Source organism: Lepisosteus oculatus, chromosome 3, assembly GCF_040954835.1.
Source record: "Lepisosteus oculatus isolate fLepOcu1 chromosome 3, fLepOcu1.hap2, whole genome shotgun sequence".
Lineage (NCBI taxonomy): Eukaryota > Metazoa > Chordata > Actinopteri > Semionotiformes > Lepisosteidae > Lepisosteus > Lepisosteus oculatus.
The window spans coordinates 47,488,116-47,506,718 of NC_090698.1; the positions used below are offsets into that span (position 1 = coordinate 47,488,116).

The following is an 18,603-nucleotide window of genomic DNA, read 5'->3' on the forward strand; positions in this document are numbered from 1 at the left end:
CAGAGCAGCTCTGTTATTCAGGTATCACACTATAGATGTGCAAATCGTGATACTGTTAGTTTGAGACACTGAAACTGTGGTAAAAAAAAACTACAGCAAAGAAACCACATATCCTTGAAGAAAAAAAAACTGTCCCCAGTGCTCCGACCTAAGATATGCTTCCAAGGCCAAAACAATCCCAATCCTTAAGAAAGAAAGAGTTAAGTCTTAAGAATATGTCCATGTTGTCTCAGCACATCCAGATAACTTCTCAAAGGCTGTAGCTTTTAATTATAAATAGCCACAACAAAGGAGAATTTACTGTAGCACAGGCTCTGAAGACAGTAGTACACCATATGGAGCAGTGACGGTAAATGATGATTTTATTTCCTGTTTCTTAAGCCTCCTGCGTTAATGACACATTGATCTCAATTGCCTGACAAAACAAAAAATGTAAGTTTCTGTATGCTCAGTCCTTTAGTCAGAGTGCAGTTATTATGAGACATCGTGTAGCCAAGCATGTGTGCGGCTTCCTTTGAACCAAAACCTAAAGCTTCAGAGCACTGCATGAGCAGGGCATGGAGATCTCACAAAACCTGGCACGGACTACTGAGGAGGATCAGATACTGCATAAACATTGCAGGCTGAGGCCTGTCTTTCAGTCCTTCAGATTACACCTCAGAAGCACACTGCTGAACTATTATTACCCAAATTATGTGTTATTTCTCTAAACTGCAATAGGCATATTTGATGTTCTAAAATATTTATGAATGCTTTTACAGTGCATTATGGGTTTTATTTTTATGTAGTGATTATGGACAGTTTGTAATGTTTTTTTTTCTTTTTCACCAGTTGCAAATGCATTGAACTACAGTATACAGGTATATTACACATACAGTATTATATACAGTGCACCTAATGCTAAAATTGAATTTCTTTCTATGACATGTTCTAGACAAATAATGTGGCATGAACCTGATCAAAAAAGGGTTACTACAGAAAAGAAAGAAAAACAGGGGATTCCTTAACTGTATTTGTTGATTCTGTAAACTGTCTTCTCATTTGAAGATGCAGTGTGTTACCTTAGTTCATCATTTGGACTTGTTTTCAAACATTTGGCCTGTATTGCAAACAGAAATGCACTGCTGATATTGTGCAAATTAACAATAAAAAGGCCCAGATGACATCGAATACCTAAAGAAATATCACCTGTTTCCAAAAAAACAATAAACAATAATAATGCAACCTGAGACTTTTGTGGTAATCCATCTTCATTCCAATTATTTTAAAATATTCTCTATACATAACTTGGGGAAGCCCCACCCTGTTATATTCTGAATATATTATATGCAAGTACTATGTCATGTAAGCATGCAAGTAGTATGTATGTATGTGTATGTAAGCAAGTTTTTATTATATAATGACAGTCCAACTTACATTCACATTGATATGTGATATTCACATTTTGTAATATCAGTTACCTTACAACTCTGTGTTTTTACATGACTGTAAAAAATAATTGAATACGTTTATTTTAGGTATTATTTAAAAAAAACGACAAAGGCTAGTAAATATTGTGTTTGTTAGTTTGAATCTTCTATGGAATTAAAATACTGTAGTTGTCACTATAGTCTGGTAAACTAATAAATGATCCTCAGGACCCATTGCTAAATATTGCTAATAATAGATGTCAGATGGTTTATGTAAATGAACATTACTAGCTTATACTCTTGAAAGACTCAGGAAAAGTCAAAAACTGCACATAAGTATGGTGTGATAAACACATACAGTACTTTATCTGATGTAATAAACCCTACTGCAGTAGCTACCCACATAAACAACATGTGATGAAATATTTTATGTCATTCATTTAGAAAACTATAAAGAATGAAAATCATTTGTAAAAAGCTTTAATTTGTCACAATGCTAACAATTATATTAACATTTTATTTATGAGCAAACTCAATATGCTGTAAAAAACAAGACTTCTGGACAGAGATCACTATACTTAAACAAAATTGTGGATACTTTTCCAAACTCCTAGGTGGTACAGTATTGTTTTGAAAGATTTTTTATTTAAAATCCTGCTTTGCAGTATGATACTGTACAATGCAAAAGAAGTGCTTAGGGGGTCCCTGAGCTCCTAAATATTACAATATACAGTAAGTGCAAAACTGGGGAAAGAAAGTTGACTTAATGTAGTCAGAGCAACAACACCTTTTGTAATTAAGGAGAAAATTAAAGCACTTCATGATCATCTTCCTGCAAGTGCACCATACCTTTAATTAATAACGAAGGTAAAACACTCAGTTATCAAGTTAAAACAAGTGGCCATTAAAGAGCAATAAACTACAGATGCATAGGCTTGCATCACTTGATACTTGAGGGATACACTTTAGAGATGGAATTTTATTTGTTCAGCTCATTCCACAGACAAAACATTAAAAGCTTCAGAGAGATAATTGAAGTTAATCAGTCACTTGCTGATCCATAATTGAGTTATTTTGTGATTTAAATGATTTTGACATTTATTCTGCATTAACAATGGTTTAAAATGAGAGGCAGCTGTTTGACCCATTCTACTAAGTGCTATTTGTGTTATATGTATTTTCTATTGTTCTAGGGGGATGATGTAATTAAACTTTGACCTTCTAGCTTTCTTAACACTCTAAGCTCTGTGGCTTTTCAGCTGAAAAGAATGTGATTACGACATTAAGTATTGCATTCACATTTAGGCTGAAAGCAAATGTGTCCCACCAACCTATTCTACTGACGTCTAGACATCACTGACAGTTATGTTACTGTTATGTTTTTTCTTTGAATTAGAGCATTACACTCCAATATCATGGATATCAAGAAAGATATTTGCTCCTTTTCAGCTCACACACTGATCTCCACTTCAACCTATTTATAAAGATGACAATTTTCCAGTTATAGCCAGATCATTATATTTCAACAAAGTTAAAACACAATTTACTCTTGAACTGAAAGAACAGCTATAATGCATGCATTCATTAAAGGGTCTTGTATTTTTTAAAGTGAGCAAACAAAAAAACCCAAAGCTTGCTCATTATTTGCATAACTTACAAAGGTTTTTAGGGAATAACAGAAGACTAGACTATTTCCCATTCATCAAACCCAGACTGAATCACAGAAGGGAAAAAAATAATAGCCAAGAATTATAATGTCAATACAGTAGCAATATTCAAATTGTACTTTTGAATATGCATTCAGATCTAACCATCAATAGCATTTTCAAAGATTACAAAAATATAAATAAAGAAATATGAGTAAAAGAAAAGAATGTAAATGAGGCTTACAGAAATTTCTGTAATTTAAGATTCTGTTAATTCTCCTCATATTTATATCACGATGGCCAACTGGGTAACTCATACTGTATTAATGGATAAAGATGTCAATAATTCACAGGACACAGGAACATTAGCTCCTTTTTTCCTTTTCTGTTTTTTAGTTTTAGATATTTTATTTTTTCTAGGAATGTTTTTTTATTATTTCGAAATAATTAATAGACAAGTAATATAAACATGCAGATGTAAAATGACTTAATACAACAAATATAGTCACTGTAGTGTTGTTGATTTCTCCTACCTTCCTACTCTGATCCATACAGTCAAAGTTGTATATAAAATGTAACTGAACAACATTACATATTTATATGAACAAAGTGAGCATCTCAAAGAGAAAAGCCTGGCTTGTCCTGTCTGTCAACCTTTGTGGTAGCCATGACACCACTCTGAGATTATGAGAAGATCTACATAATACTGTACCTTACAATTTTTACTTGTTAAATGCTAAATAAAAATCAAATTCTACATCCATTTGGAAGCTACTGTACTTTCAAAACAACTGATTTATTGTACATCTGTTCTGTCCTCATAACTTGTACACCATTTGTTTTAAATCTTCCAATAATCCAGCAGATTAAGGTTATATTATGTCAGTTTTTGCACTGTTAGTCCTCATTGGTTTAATAAGTTTCGAGTGGGGAACTGCATTAGTGTATAGGCTGTGAAGTAACAAGTAACAAAAGGTTAATTTCAAACTGAAAGTTTTTGGTGTGCAGATTTCTTCAGATACAATGAGAAAGAGAGAAATGGTTCAGGCATATACTGTACAGAGAAAGAGAGCAAAAACAAAGCATTTGAGAAAGGGCACAGCAGGAATACGCATCCAATAAATAAGAAATGTGGAAATCCAAATATTTGCTTAAGATGAAAACAAGTGTCTAGGACTCTTACTGTATGTGGGAAAGGTACATTTGGACCAGGTTTGCAGGACTCTTATTTCAGAAAGACATCAGAAGCCAAGATTATCCTAAAACTAGGATCACACCTTCCACTAGCTCTCAATGAGAGACTGATTTATTTTTAAAACCTCTCCATTCATTTACAGACTTGAGCTTTTCACACTTCCCTTGGAATTCATCTACCACATTTTCATTCATCTGTGTACTTTTTCTCACTTGCTGTGCCCATTCTCACTTACCCTTGCTTTAGTTCTCTTTTGCTTCTCATTCCTACAGCCTCTCCCTCTTCCTCTTACCTGAAGAAGGCTCCACAGCCAGTTTTTTCTTTCTTTTTCTTTAGAAACCTTTATTTGCTTCTCTTTGTATAACAGACAATTATCATGAAAATGTCGTATAGCATATACTCTGTGTAAGTTCCTGTTGTTGGCGTAAGCATTTCATTCTAACGGACAAATTCTGAGTATTTCCATTCAGAATTATAAAATTTACAAAGAATTATTATTCTGAGTATGTGAATAATACACGTGACTTTGCTATGTGCAATATTGTTATTCCATTTATTTTCTAACTGCTTCTTTCAATTAAATACTGCAGGGGAGACAGAGCCTATCCTGGCAAGCAACAGCATAAGACATATCACATATTTTAATATATACTGTATACATAATTTATTATTATACTTTGGGCATCAGTCCATCACAGGTTAGACAGAATTGAACACAGACACGCACACACACCAATTTTCCTAGAAGTCCATTAACCTACCAGAACTGTATGTTTTTGGATTGTAGGAGGAAACCAGAGCACTCAGAGGGAACCCACACAAACACTGGGAGAACATACAGGTACAAACTCCACACAGATGGTACCCCAGGTGTAGAATTGAACCTGGGACCCCAGCACTGCTATCTGCTGTGTCACCAAGCCACCCCAGTACTGTTTCTAAAGTATAACAGTATATCATTTTCAGAATTGTCGCAAGGCATGTTATCCAATCCATAACTCCTTCTGTTAAAGGTTTTTTATTGTTTCTATTTAATTGTGACTTATACAGTAAAAAAAAATCTGGAAGGCACTGTCATTTTTAACAGATGATATAGCAAAGGTCGGTAATGTCCACTACTAAACTACTACACTACTAAAAGTAGTTATTACTTTTGAGATGGAATGCATGTTAGAAAAGATATCAAATAATCCAGAAATTTGTTCAGCCTTAAACTAAACAGCAAAATACCATCTGGTACCATCTTTGTCTTGCATGTTTATTAACTGTTAATTATGGTTAGGTCATGAATGATTATATGTTCAGACAGCAGATGTCTGTATGTTAACATTGATGCTAACCTGTTGAAAGACTAGCTATTGTTAATTACAATTAGAAAAGCAGGGCATCAACCCCTATAATAAACAGGTTCATTCAATGACCAATAACAACACAGTAAATATTTTTGAACACACAAAAAAATTTATTGCTATTTGTGGATGACGAATTACATAAATAGATCAATTGATCCTGGGCATTACCTAAGCAGTCATCTTTAAATCATTTAAAATAAAAAGTCTCGTAGTATTTTTCACAATCAGACTCTAATTGGTATAAATAATTCATGTAATGAAATGAAAATCCCTTGTGGTGCACAAGTTTGAACAACCTTTTTTTCAGTTTTTTCATATGATACTGCTTGAAAGAAAAGATAATTTCAGTGATAACTTTGAAGGCAACACAGTCTGTTATTAGGTACAAATGCACACATGAAGCAATTAAAATAAGTATTGTAGATTATTTGTCCTTTTTATTTTAAACAATCTCCAAATCCCCACTTTTAGTCAGAATGACTTAAAGTGACTTACAAAATGAGTTTGTGTGGTTCACACAGCATTTTATTGACTTGTGAACTTACAAAAAGCTGTCATTCTGAAAGACATATTCAAGGGGCCCTGCTTGGCCTCTCTGTTAGCTGTCTCCTGAGAGCTGCTATTGTCACACGTAAGAAAGTTGAATCTCCTTGCAGGATATGATGGCTGCATGAGCCTATCAAAGTGACATATTCAAGTATACGGAAACTACATATTCTCTACAGTTTGCTTATGTTAACGTGTTTAGAAAAGCCTGAACAAGTGTTAACTGTACTGTAAGCAATGAAATGATCATCAACATTTGATGACTTGGCCAGTATGACAAGAAGTTGAACACCAAATTATTGTCCCTGAAAACAGCATTATATGGAATGTCAAAACCAGCCTACACAAATGTTTTCATACTGGACTGATAAGTTAGTAATCCTCGGTTTTGTATGCAGTTTACAGATTTCACATTTTGATATAGTTTTATTTTTGGTTCACAGGTCCCCAAAATGAAAATATAGGATGGAGCAAAGGTACTTTAAACAGAATATTGCAAAAGTGAACAGAAATAATAACAAAAACTAATGAGCTCAAAGTGAGCATCATGCATATTTAAAATGGCCAAATTCATTTTTCCATATAAAATCGTATGTTGCTTGATAAACCCATCAAAGAAAATACCCATTTCTCCCCAGCAAATTTATTGTTAGAAAATAAAATTCACCCATCCATTTTATAACCGCTTTTTTCAATTCAGGGTAGCGGGGGAACAGAGACCTGTCCTGCAAGCAAAAGGCACAAGGCTGGGTACTCCCTGGATAATGAACTGGAAACAGACACAAACACAGACACGTACCCAGTCTTAACTAGGGCCAATTTTCCCTGAAGCCAATTAACCTACCAGTATGTCTGTGGACCATGGAAGGAAACCAGAGCACCCAGAGGACACAAACCCGAACATGGGGAGAACATACAAACTGCACACAGATTAGCAGCCCTGGTCTGGACTTCAACCCAGAGCACCCAGCACTGCAAAGAAGCAATGCTACAGTAGCTGCTGTCCCACCATGGAGCCCAAAGTTAAATTTCAATTTAACCAAAAAGGCTAATGGCTAACCAATGTACCAAGTGAGAAACAGGTCTATAGCCGAAAAAGAATATAAAGCTACTTTGAAAACGTAATCAAGAATAGGTTATAGGTTTTACTACTGGAATCCAGTCAGGCAAGAGGTAGTGCTGATTTTCTGTCATAAAGGAACAGAAAAAAATCCATCTTTGCAGGATCATGTGTGAGACCCCTGAAGCTAGAAAATCCTTTCTCTTCCACTAATGTCAAAACCTTACAATGCCAATGCTTGAGTAGGGAATTGTACAATTTTAATTTTGGTTATGATAAATGCTAGATTAATGGTATGCCAAAGGCACTTAGGTTATTTAGCTAATTATTCAATTTTATGTCAACATTGCATTGTATTTTTGCAATGGGTTCCTGCAAGCAGAAAAGGTTGAAACCCCTTGACCAGAGGCTTAAACAACTTAGCATCAGCATCACTGTGCAAGTTATCTTTCTAGACACATGTGTGTACTGTTGTCCAGATCAATGACAGCTGACCCCTTGTGCAGGACTCAGGCCTGTAGCTTTATTGTAATGTTAGCACATTTTTTAGTTTGTTGGCATGTAATACAAATGACCACATTTTAAATGTTAACTGCAATGCACAGAATTGAATGTTTTCCTTTTTTAATTCGCATATTGTTTTTACTTAGGGCAAATGCACCAACATTTCCCTCATTTGGGGAACAATTTAAAAAAAAGTATAAAGACAAAAGTGGTGATGTTTCAGGTTTTATTTGAAGGCTCTTTTTTTTAAAGTGCGGCACTTGAATAAAATGCTTGTCATAACCCCACACATGTAAACACAGGCCTTTTACAGTTATGCTTTAACTGTATCCATAGCAACATATGCTTTGCAATAGCTGAGCTGGCAGAAGGGCTTTGGGGACTCTCAAATATGCTTGGTTAAATTTTGTCTTTTTTTCACGATTCACATTTTATAGAATGCATTTAAAAAATGCATTAAAAAATGCACGTGTTGGTGCAATAATCAAAGTAAAACAGTTATGTTATCCTCAGCAATTAATAATGTTTAACATTTGTGCAAACCTTGCTATTATTGTATAAATATGTACTGTAAATACTGTATTTTATTTGGCTGATAAATCCACTTTTAAATGTATGTGAAGTTACTTGCTCAATAATAATAATAAATACATGGATGAATGAATGAGCTTGGGGGACATATATAAGACCTCTTCCATTAGAAGAAGATGCAGGTTGAGAGGTGGGAAGAAGACAGATAATAAATCAGTAGTGACGTGTCAAGCCATGTAGAGCCTTATACTGTAGGTGAGCATGAGGATTTTGTAGTTGACTTGAAACCTGATAGGTAGCCAGTGTAAGGACTCCAGGACAGGTACAATGTGATCACTTGCACGCAATCTGGTCAGGATTATGGCTTCTGAATTCTGAACGTATGTCCATCTGTCCATTCATTTTCTAAACTGCTTTCTTAATCTAGTACGGGGTTTGCAGGGGGTAACCCAGTAAGTAACAGGTGCCAGAGAGGATACACTTTGGAGAGGAGGCCACTCCATTACAGGGCACAAGCGCAGACACTCACTGCAGGGCCAATTTTAGAGAAGTCAATTAACCTATGGACTTTGACTTTGGACTGTGAGAGTAAACTGGAGCACCTGGTCTCAAGAAGCACCCTTAGAATTGGACCGAGGGACCTCATCACTGAGAGGCAGCAAAGCCCACCACTGCAGCACCATGCCACCCACAGTAGCAAAGTCTCACCTGGAATCTGAACCCACAGCCACCCAATGATGATTTCAGAACCCTCAATATCCTACAAATTCAGCAATTTCTTTAAAAAATAATACAGTTAATTAATTAAAATAAGTATTGGGATTTACAAAAATAAAATAAGAATAAAGTTTCATAACATTAATAATATGTACTGTAGATACATAATCATTTATCTTTCATTTTTCGAACTAAGAAAACAGTTTTGTTTTTATTTATTGAAGAAACAGAAAGAAGTATGTAAGATATAGTTGTACATTTATTGTATAGGGTAGTTTTAAGAATATTGTATTCTGCATGTACTACTTATTCCAGTAGCTGTAAATTATCAGATATTATTATTATTATTATTACAGTATATACACAATACAGAATGCCAGAAAGATATATTTGTGAAAAAACAACACATATCACAAGTTTCTACTGATGATATTGTTATTCTTCATCTCATTCTTTTCCAATATATAAACATACTGTATATTTCACATTTTTTATTAAGTTAATAATGGTGACATTTCTAATGCAGCTTAGTAATATTAGGCAATTAATATCTCATAGAAAAAAAAAACATTTCTGATCATGAAAAGTTGTATTTTTGCTGCTCATTTCCTCCCTGCTTTACCATTCCATTGATTTGTTTTATGAGATCATTCAAATTGACAGTATTTGCTTAAGCTCTGTCTGATTGCACACTGCAGTTATGCTGAAAGCTCCTAATTCTGTTTCTTGGCCTCAGGCCAAACTCCTGCACATGCATGGGTTAATACTCTATTTCTCCATTGTTGCTAAAAGGATTGTTCGAAATAGTTCTTCCCTAACAGTGCAAGGAACTGAAACTCTTGCTCTGAAACTGGGGGTTAAAAGGGCAGCTTTCACATGAAAAATCATATTGCAAAAGCAAAGGGTCCTGCTCCAGACAGTGCCTCCCCTCCAGCGTCTTTCATTTCTAGTGGCTCTGCAATCACTTGGTGTGGTTTCAAGAGCAGGGGTGCCATTCTCACTAATGATGACTCTACTGACGTCAATGGCATTCTTATCATGCTTAGTGTGACATCAGAAACCAGCCCTCAGAGGCCACTCTGGTTTAAAAAGACTGAGTCACCTCTAAGATGTGGACTGGACTCCTGAAGTGAATGGATAGTACAGTGCTGCCTGATAGGAGGAATCCCCAATGTAACTGGAGCTGTGAGGGTTTCCTGAAAACTGTAATATAAACACTGCATTTCTTTGGAAGCATAAAAGGGCAAAGGAGTTGAAACAGTGAAATACAGTGGAAAACATATGATTTTAATTAAATGGGACTTGTAATTGTGACAGATTACTGACTACAGCTCTGGCTGCTCTTTACATTTTGAGTAGTCGTGACCTACTTTCTGAAGATTCTGGTCAATGTGAATTACCAGATGAAAAATGTCTGTCATAGTACATTTATTTATCATTACTATTATTTATTCATTACTACAGTTTATTACTACAACTGCTATTAAATATTTACCTATTTTATATTCAGTATTTTATAGTAAGTTTATTAATAACTAATAATTATGATTTTATTTATAAGTAGTTCTTTTCAAGAAATTCCAAGTGCTAAACTATAGCATACACAAACAGTAATACACATACGTGTAGAAGTAAAAGAAAAGATAAAAAAGATAACCGCAGGTAACTAAATTATACTGTATATGAATAGCAGGGGAGAAAACAGCTATCGAAGTGAGATTTAAAAATGCTGACAGTTGCTGGGGCTGTAATGGATTTGGGCAGTGTTTTCCACAGACATGGTACTAAACATGAGTTTAGTACATAATGCAGGACCATTAAGTGCGTTATATAGTATGTGAGGAAAAGAAATCCAAAGTCCACTCTAAATTTTACAAGGAGACATTGCAGCTTGCAGAGAGTTTTGTGCCAGTGCAATGTGCTTTTATATGGCACAGGTATCACAGATTTCTGGACATACAGTACGGTACTGAAGCCTATATACAGTGTGGTGAAAAAGTACAGTAAGTACTTAACCTTTAGATTTTAAGATTTAACCTATTTAGACATATTTAACCTTTACCAAGTCCTCACCAAAACCTGATATAAAAAGGCACACCATTAAGTATGGCATTAAAACAGTCTAACTCTGATGAAATAAGGCATGTATTGATAATTTTTGCTTCAGATATAGCAAGCATCTTACCCAGGAAAAAGAAAGACACCCTTATGCATGTCTTTATGTGAAAGGCACATGTTTATCGTGCACTTCAAATCAAACCACAGGATCCAACGTACTGTAACACAAAGATTTCTAACATTCATCAAGTGGTTAACTCAGTACTGTCTACAATAATGAAGTCACCAAGGCACCAACACTACAGTATATTTAGGGGCCTTGGACCATAACCTGTCTTGTCACAGTTTAGTTTAAGAACAATCTGTTGCATTTATATCTTGTTAAGACACCTGTAAAGTTCAGTAAGCACAGACATAGTTCAGATTCTGATTCAGTCTATAGGAAGTCTGAGGAAATTACCAAGGCAGTAGGCAGTAAAATCCAAGTTTGTGATGGTGAATAACCCAATGAAAAGATATTATATAAAAAGTAATCAGTAAAAGCCCCATCTCTGTGGAAGAACCTGAGGAAAATCTAATTCAAAACAGCCAAAATCTAGAAAATGACTCTTCTAAGTCAAAGAGGATCCAAACCAATCATCACAAATACCAGGGATCCCTAGACAGAAATATCCTTGTGATACAGTAGAATGCTGTGATCAACTATATCAAAAGCAGTACTTAAGAGAAGGATATGAAGTGACCCAGAGTCAAAAGCTATCAGCAAATCATTAATGGCCTCAAAATGGGTTATCCATTACAAATAAATTAATGGTCAGTTAAGTATTCCTTCACAAACTCTCCAAATATTGTCCTGCTTACTTAAAATAGAGCAGTTCATTTACATAGCAAGAGAAAAAAAAGCTCAATCAATGAAAATATTTTTCATAGGTGCTATTAGGCAATCGATAACGTTGTCTAGGTATCATTGTAAAAAGCAACAGAATCCTCAAACAAAACGGGCTGAGTTATATTAGATTTTTATTTTTATACCCCCAATGGCTAAAGTTTGTCATAAGTAGGTTTTATGACCTCACTATTAATAATACAGTATGTTGGATAAAGTGGAGTTATTGGCGTTCAAACTCACATAGAAAGTTTGCAGGCATAAGGGAATGTTAAACTAGAACTACTAGCAAATGCTAAAATCCTTTTGTTAATTAAAAGCCAATCATTCAAAGTATGTAACATTTTCTATGAGAATTATATTTATACCTGCATCTGGGCAATTAATAGCTGGTAAACCACCACCCCAATCAGAGTTGCAAGATTTTTCAGTAAAACCATACAGTATGCAGTGGGTGTAACCTCATTCTGTAGTTTTCAGTTAGACTAAAGAAAACCCTTTTTCTAGTCAACAATAAAATAATTGAGAACCAAATACATGGCATTTAATGATCAACACTATGTCGAGCAAATGCATTAGAGAAATTACCTCACCAGGGACATTAAGAGAGAGCACATGTTGGAAGTTTGGAAGATTGTGTTGCCATGGCATGGTTCAATGCCATGTGATTTTTCATTTCTTTGTACTGTACTTCTTCCTTTACACACACATAAACTGTAAAAGTAAGTAGGTTTATTCCATGCTGAAAAGAGAAGAAAGAAAACACAACATTTTGGTTGTGAAACCTTCTCTCTTCTCTTTTTTCCATTTTATAGTATGACTGCTCAACTGAAATCATTCTTCCAGATACACCAATCATCTCATAACACCAACCACCTAATGTACATAATCTTCTTGCCCACAATTCCTGTAGTTGTGCACAGCCATCACCTAATCAAGGCACTTTTTTGTAGGAATCATTGTTTCAACTGTAAATACATATCCAGTAGTATACATGTACTGTACATTGCCCCACTGACCAATTCAGAATCACCCAGAGTGTATCATGTTTGTCCAGAAGAATGTGCCCTGGCATTTACATTTACAAGAAAAAAGGCCAACTACTTAAGGAAACGAGGAAGAGAAATGAGGACCAAAGATCTAAGATAATAATAATTCCTTATACATGCGGTATATAGTGCTCTACAGGTAATAGGGGCTCCCCTCCACCACCACCCATGTGTTACCAACTGAAGGTATGCGGTGTTGCAGTACTTCAGTTGAAAGTACTTCACCTGGATGATGTGACAGCAGCCATAGTGCACACAGTATACTAACCACACACCAGCTATCAGTGGGGAGGAGAGCAGAGTGATGAAGCAAGTTCAGAGATGGGGATTATTAGGAGGCCATGATTGATAAAGGCCAATGGGAAATTTGGCCAGGATGCCAAGTTAACACCATTACTCTTATTAAGAAACACCCTGGGGCTTTTAATGACCACAGAGAGTCAGGACCTCAGTTTCAGGTACCTTTTACAGTATAATGTCCTATACTGGGGCATTAGGACCCATACAGACCACAGGGTGAGCATCCCCTACTGGCCCCTCAGCAGCAACCTTAGTTTTCTGAGGAGGTCTCCCATCCAGGTAGAGACCACAGTCACACCTGCTTAGTTTCAGAGGGTTTTCTAGTTGTGGGTTGCAGGGTGATATGGCTGCTGGTTACTGCTAATAGCCTCTCATTTGACCTCTCTTGATAATCATTACAGTAACTTTTCTATCTGCAGCTTTTCACAGGGATTTAAAGAAAAAAATATCTTTAAACTAGGGATTCACCTTTCCCAGTCTCTCAATGCTAAACTGGTTTCTTCTCAAACCTTTCCATTTACGTACAGATTTCTGTCTTCACAATTCCATAGGGACATGTCTCACAGACCACCATCTCTTTAGTTCCTTGCACCTCCCCTACCCATTCTCACATTCTGTTTCTTTTGTTATCCTTCATCATCCATTTGCCTCGTATTCTTGCTTTCTCTCTCCCTCCACACACACTTGTAAAGGAATCAACAGCTGAAACATAATATTTTGCTTTCTAATTTTCAGAATGGTATTTGCATCTATTTGTTCCTTTGCTGTTTGCATGATGCTATTGTTCACACCATGATCCCTCACTCTTTAATGTACTGAAAACATACAGTAGTTCATATTTACTGTAGATACATAATCAAAATTAATAGAACAAAGTACTTACTGTATATTTATAAACAGGAATTTGTTTCATCACACATTTGAAGGAAAACTCACTCCTTATTCAATAAAGCTTCAGATCTTAAAACAGAAAAAAAGTCCTGTTTCTCTTCTTGACTGGAAGACATCAGTTTTATTTAAATTCAGTACCAAACCATGGTGAAACATCTTGTCAAGAAAAGTGAAAAACTTCCTGAATTCCATCTGCAAATGGTGTGCAGCTATGGCGTTGGAGAACTCGAACATTTGACAGTTACGAATAGGTTAGCTGAGTTCAAGCATGGTAACACAAAACCTTGATGATCTCAACTCAGATGCTGTGATCACCAGGGTAAAGGATTATATCAAGATAGTTGACTCAGTAGCAGAGATAGTCATTTCCCATGAAAGGCTTTTGATCATCATACATGAACATTTGGAAGTCTCCAAGTCCTTTAGAAGAAACTTGCTCCTATACCCCAGAGCTCAATGCTGGCAGTGGACAGCTTCTAGAAATCCCTCCTGAGTATAAATTCCAATTCCATGCTTGTTTAAAGATTATAGCGATGGGATGGGAATTTTGCAGTGGAAAAACATTGAGACCACAAAGTGTTCTAGCACTAAGGGGTCTGCGCTACCTACTCTCAACAATCAGCAAGGAATGGCAAGGTACGCATTCTGGCAACCAAAGAAAGTCCCACAATACCTACAGTAGCTACAATTAAAGCAGAGCACTGCAACACTTGGACAACATTTCAAGTATGAGATGAAAGACAAATTGACCAAACATGCTGGATGTGGATGCTTTTCAACGATGCATTCAACTGTGAACTTGAAACAGCTGAACACATCACATTCCAGATGGGTTCTGGTCATCACCGTTTTGGTAATGAAGTCTGAGGTTTTTGTTTAAGATATATTGCAGACAATATATAAGCCTGGAGACACTTAATGAGGCCTGGCTAGAGATGCATCCTAATAAACTCTGTTTTAATGGCACAGACAGTTCAAAGGAGAGGTGGCCAGGTGCATTGAACTCAAGGAACAGTATTCAAAAAGATACAGATACCTTGTGTCTATAACTAATGTACACATCTTATTACATACCATAAAACTATAGGTAAAACTATTGAATCATTATCTGCATCTTAAACAATTATCTTTAGCTAAGGATTTAGGGTTTTTCTTTTGCATTTGCAAAAATATTGAATTAATTATCCTTCCCCTATCAAATGTAATATAAAGGCTTTTCAATGTGATCAGAATATGATGACTACAAATTACTTTGTCCACAAACATTTACAATATACGTAATACAATTATCCCTATTCATAGTCATAAAATTAACAGCAAAACCTTTGCAAAATAGAGCAAACCTTTTCAGTGGATTGTACCTAAAGATCTGTCATTTGAATTACTGCAATAGACTTAAATATCTGCAACACATAATGCTATGTATGTGTGTACAGTACTACCCACCAAAATTATAGAATGAATGTATTAATTGCATACATTATTTTAAGTTCTTTGTGTTAACATAAATGGTTGGAGATTACTTAGTAAATTCCATATTTAATAGGTTATTTGCACAAGGATCTTAATCTCCTTGGATCTGGGTGCTACAGTATATAGTATTCAAAATGAATAGTATTCTTACAGGGTTCCACTATATTTAAAATTACATTAATGTGCTTTTTGATCAGTGTGAAAAATAGATTAAACAACACAACTCAGAAGAGAAGAATGTTACAAACACATTATTTGTGATGATAGCCTAATGTTGCATTCTTTCACAGAATCACTTATAATTCTTTAACATGAATATTGCAATCTGTTCTCCAAATTTTTTAATTCTGTAGAAATTTGTTTGTAAAAGCAAAAGACCTGCTGTATGCTTAAAAAAATCTTTTTTACCCTGCACTCAGAAAGAAAACAAACAAAATCAAAGGTATTTGGGATACTTAAAACAATGCTTAAATGGCACATTACATGGTCTGAAGGCTAAAAGGAGAAAAGAAAATGTTTTCATAAAACATGTATCCTATAAATTAAATCGTATCAAGGATTCAGGTAAAGATAGGCATTAAAAATAATTGCCAAAATACCCCCCTATGCTCTTTGGCTGTAAATCCAGATGCATCAAGTAAAATTTGAGCCTTCATTTTGTGCAAATAAATTAACCAAAAGCTCTGTTCAGAAAAAAAGCTGACTAACATTGTATAATTTCTGTGCATTATTATATATTTTTTTGCTTACATTTGTGAGTTTGCTTTTTTATCTTAACCCAACACCATTACCTCATTGTAACATATATTATCTGTACCCAGCTGCTGGTTCTCCCATCTTCATAGTGGCAGCATACAGGACAAAATGTTCTGTTGCCAAGCAACAGGGCTATATTATGTGATTAAAAAGCAAGAACTGTACCTAACCCGAATCTATTTTTAACCGTTTCTATAAATAAATAGTTCAGAACAAGCCTAATCAATGCAAATGGGCATATGTTTAAGCATGTTCATGTTATAAAATATTAAATTGATTTGAATGGAATTTTTTTGGTTTTTATTAATGTTTTTAGTGATCGTAACTCTTACCATAGCTATGATGTTGAGTAAATGAGATTTTTTCCTATCAGCAGTTCAAGATACACAGTCTTACTGTACGAATATTTTTCTACCATGTGTTTATACACATACCAGTTAATCCAAAGAAATGCAATCTTTAATTCAAAGAGTCACAAAACTATAGTGGAATCTTGCTTTGAGTAGTGTGTCCAGACATTGTTTACAGTAAGTCTAATCACCATTGGTGCCTGTGAAAACACCAAACAGTGGCAATCAATGACATTTTGGAAGCTAGAAAGGTGGAAAAATGAGAAATGGTTATACTCTACACAAAACCACCAGTGTTCTTGGATCCACTGATGATAAATGTGACATCCAACTTCTAGATTAGGTGTCAAGTGTTTTGTTGGTCAGTGTTTCCCTAGTTAGGAACAGTGGCCTCAGCTTTTGAGAAGAGAAAGCATTCTGTTTTTCTATTCTTCACATGACAGGGTGTTTTTACACTGAAAAAATACACCAGAATATTTCCTCTAAGAAGCAGTGTAATGGCCGGTTATCTACTGTATCACAGCAATTGGGTATACAGTACATTATTTCCCCAGATTTGCATGTGATATGTTTGACTGGGATTTTTAATGGGAATCAGTAGAGTAGAGAAATTCCTAAAATAAAACGTGTAAAAGCACATTTTATGATAAAGACAGACACACAACCATCTACATATGCATATTACAATACATATGATATCTACATATTACAGGACCTTGGCCTGAGAATCAGTTCATCTGGACGTTTTATACCTAGTGACGATACTAGTGATGCCACTGACGGAGAAGGCATGCAGTGCTTTCTATGCTATAAGAATGTAGCTTTATAATATTAACTTGCACACAAATCTGGTCTGGAATATTTGAAAGTGTAACCCAGTCCATTGCCATATGGCAGTGTAGTACTCCACTTGCAGTGAAAAACATCAAACAATGCACACAGGATCATATTAGGCCAATACCCACTACTAATCAATATACAGAAGTGAATAGCATATTGTTTATACCGTACTTAAAAAGCAGTGACCAGAACACCTACAGTAACACCAGAAGGCCCTGCTGAGCCAAGTGCTGAGCCCCCTCAGCCAGCTGATCCTAAAGCTCACTGACCTGGACCACACTGACACCAAACGGCTAACTGATATCTATTAGCTGATATTAAATGACACAAACGGCCTCAGGATGGCATAACTAAAACAAATTAATTTTAATTTTGCACAAATTCAAGTCAACCAAATCACAGCACACGCCAAATAACACTACTGTACCTCACCCACTGGGACAACGCACAGACGCATCACAAACTGGAATTCTACAGGACCCAAAAAGGACAATTCTCACTAGCAGGGTATTTGACCATAGTAAGAGACAAACTCTGTACTGGCTTGGTGACCACTGGCCTGGCAATAGAAGCTGGGCAAGACTGACAGATTTGACAACCCCAATGACTGTACACCCACCGCCAGCAGGGAGAAGGAGAGACAGAAATGCACATTTCTGCTGCATGGCGAGAAATACTCCAGGATTAGACAAACATAATTCCTTAAAATAACAAATATGATCTCAGAATTGCCACACCTGCCAGAATCAGAACAATCCTACTGGGAAAGGGGGAGCAAACACAACAGACCGAGCTTCCCTCTATGTGATTTCCTGTCACAGCCGAGAAACAGTGAGTGAGCCTGTCAAATAATTATGTTTTATGTTATGTCTGAAAATGTCCGATTATATATTTTTATGGTAAATGCTCTGTTAATTATTTAGCTACACTATAATCAGTCATACCAGTAAAGATCTTTAAGTCTGAATTTTAAATTGAATTTGACAACCGACAACTTTAGTATAATGCTTTAATGAGAAAGTGCTCTGAAATTTAAAACA

At 35.5% G+C, this 18,603-nt stretch overlaps 1 protein-coding gene across 8 annotated transcripts in view; it reads right to left on the bottom strand.

Moving 5' to 3' along the window:
* Positions 1-18,603, bottom strand: part of pde4d (phosphodiesterase 4D, cAMP-specific) — a 507,544-nt gene that overhangs the window by 30,984 nt on the left and 457,957 nt on the right. The window lies entirely within an intron of this gene.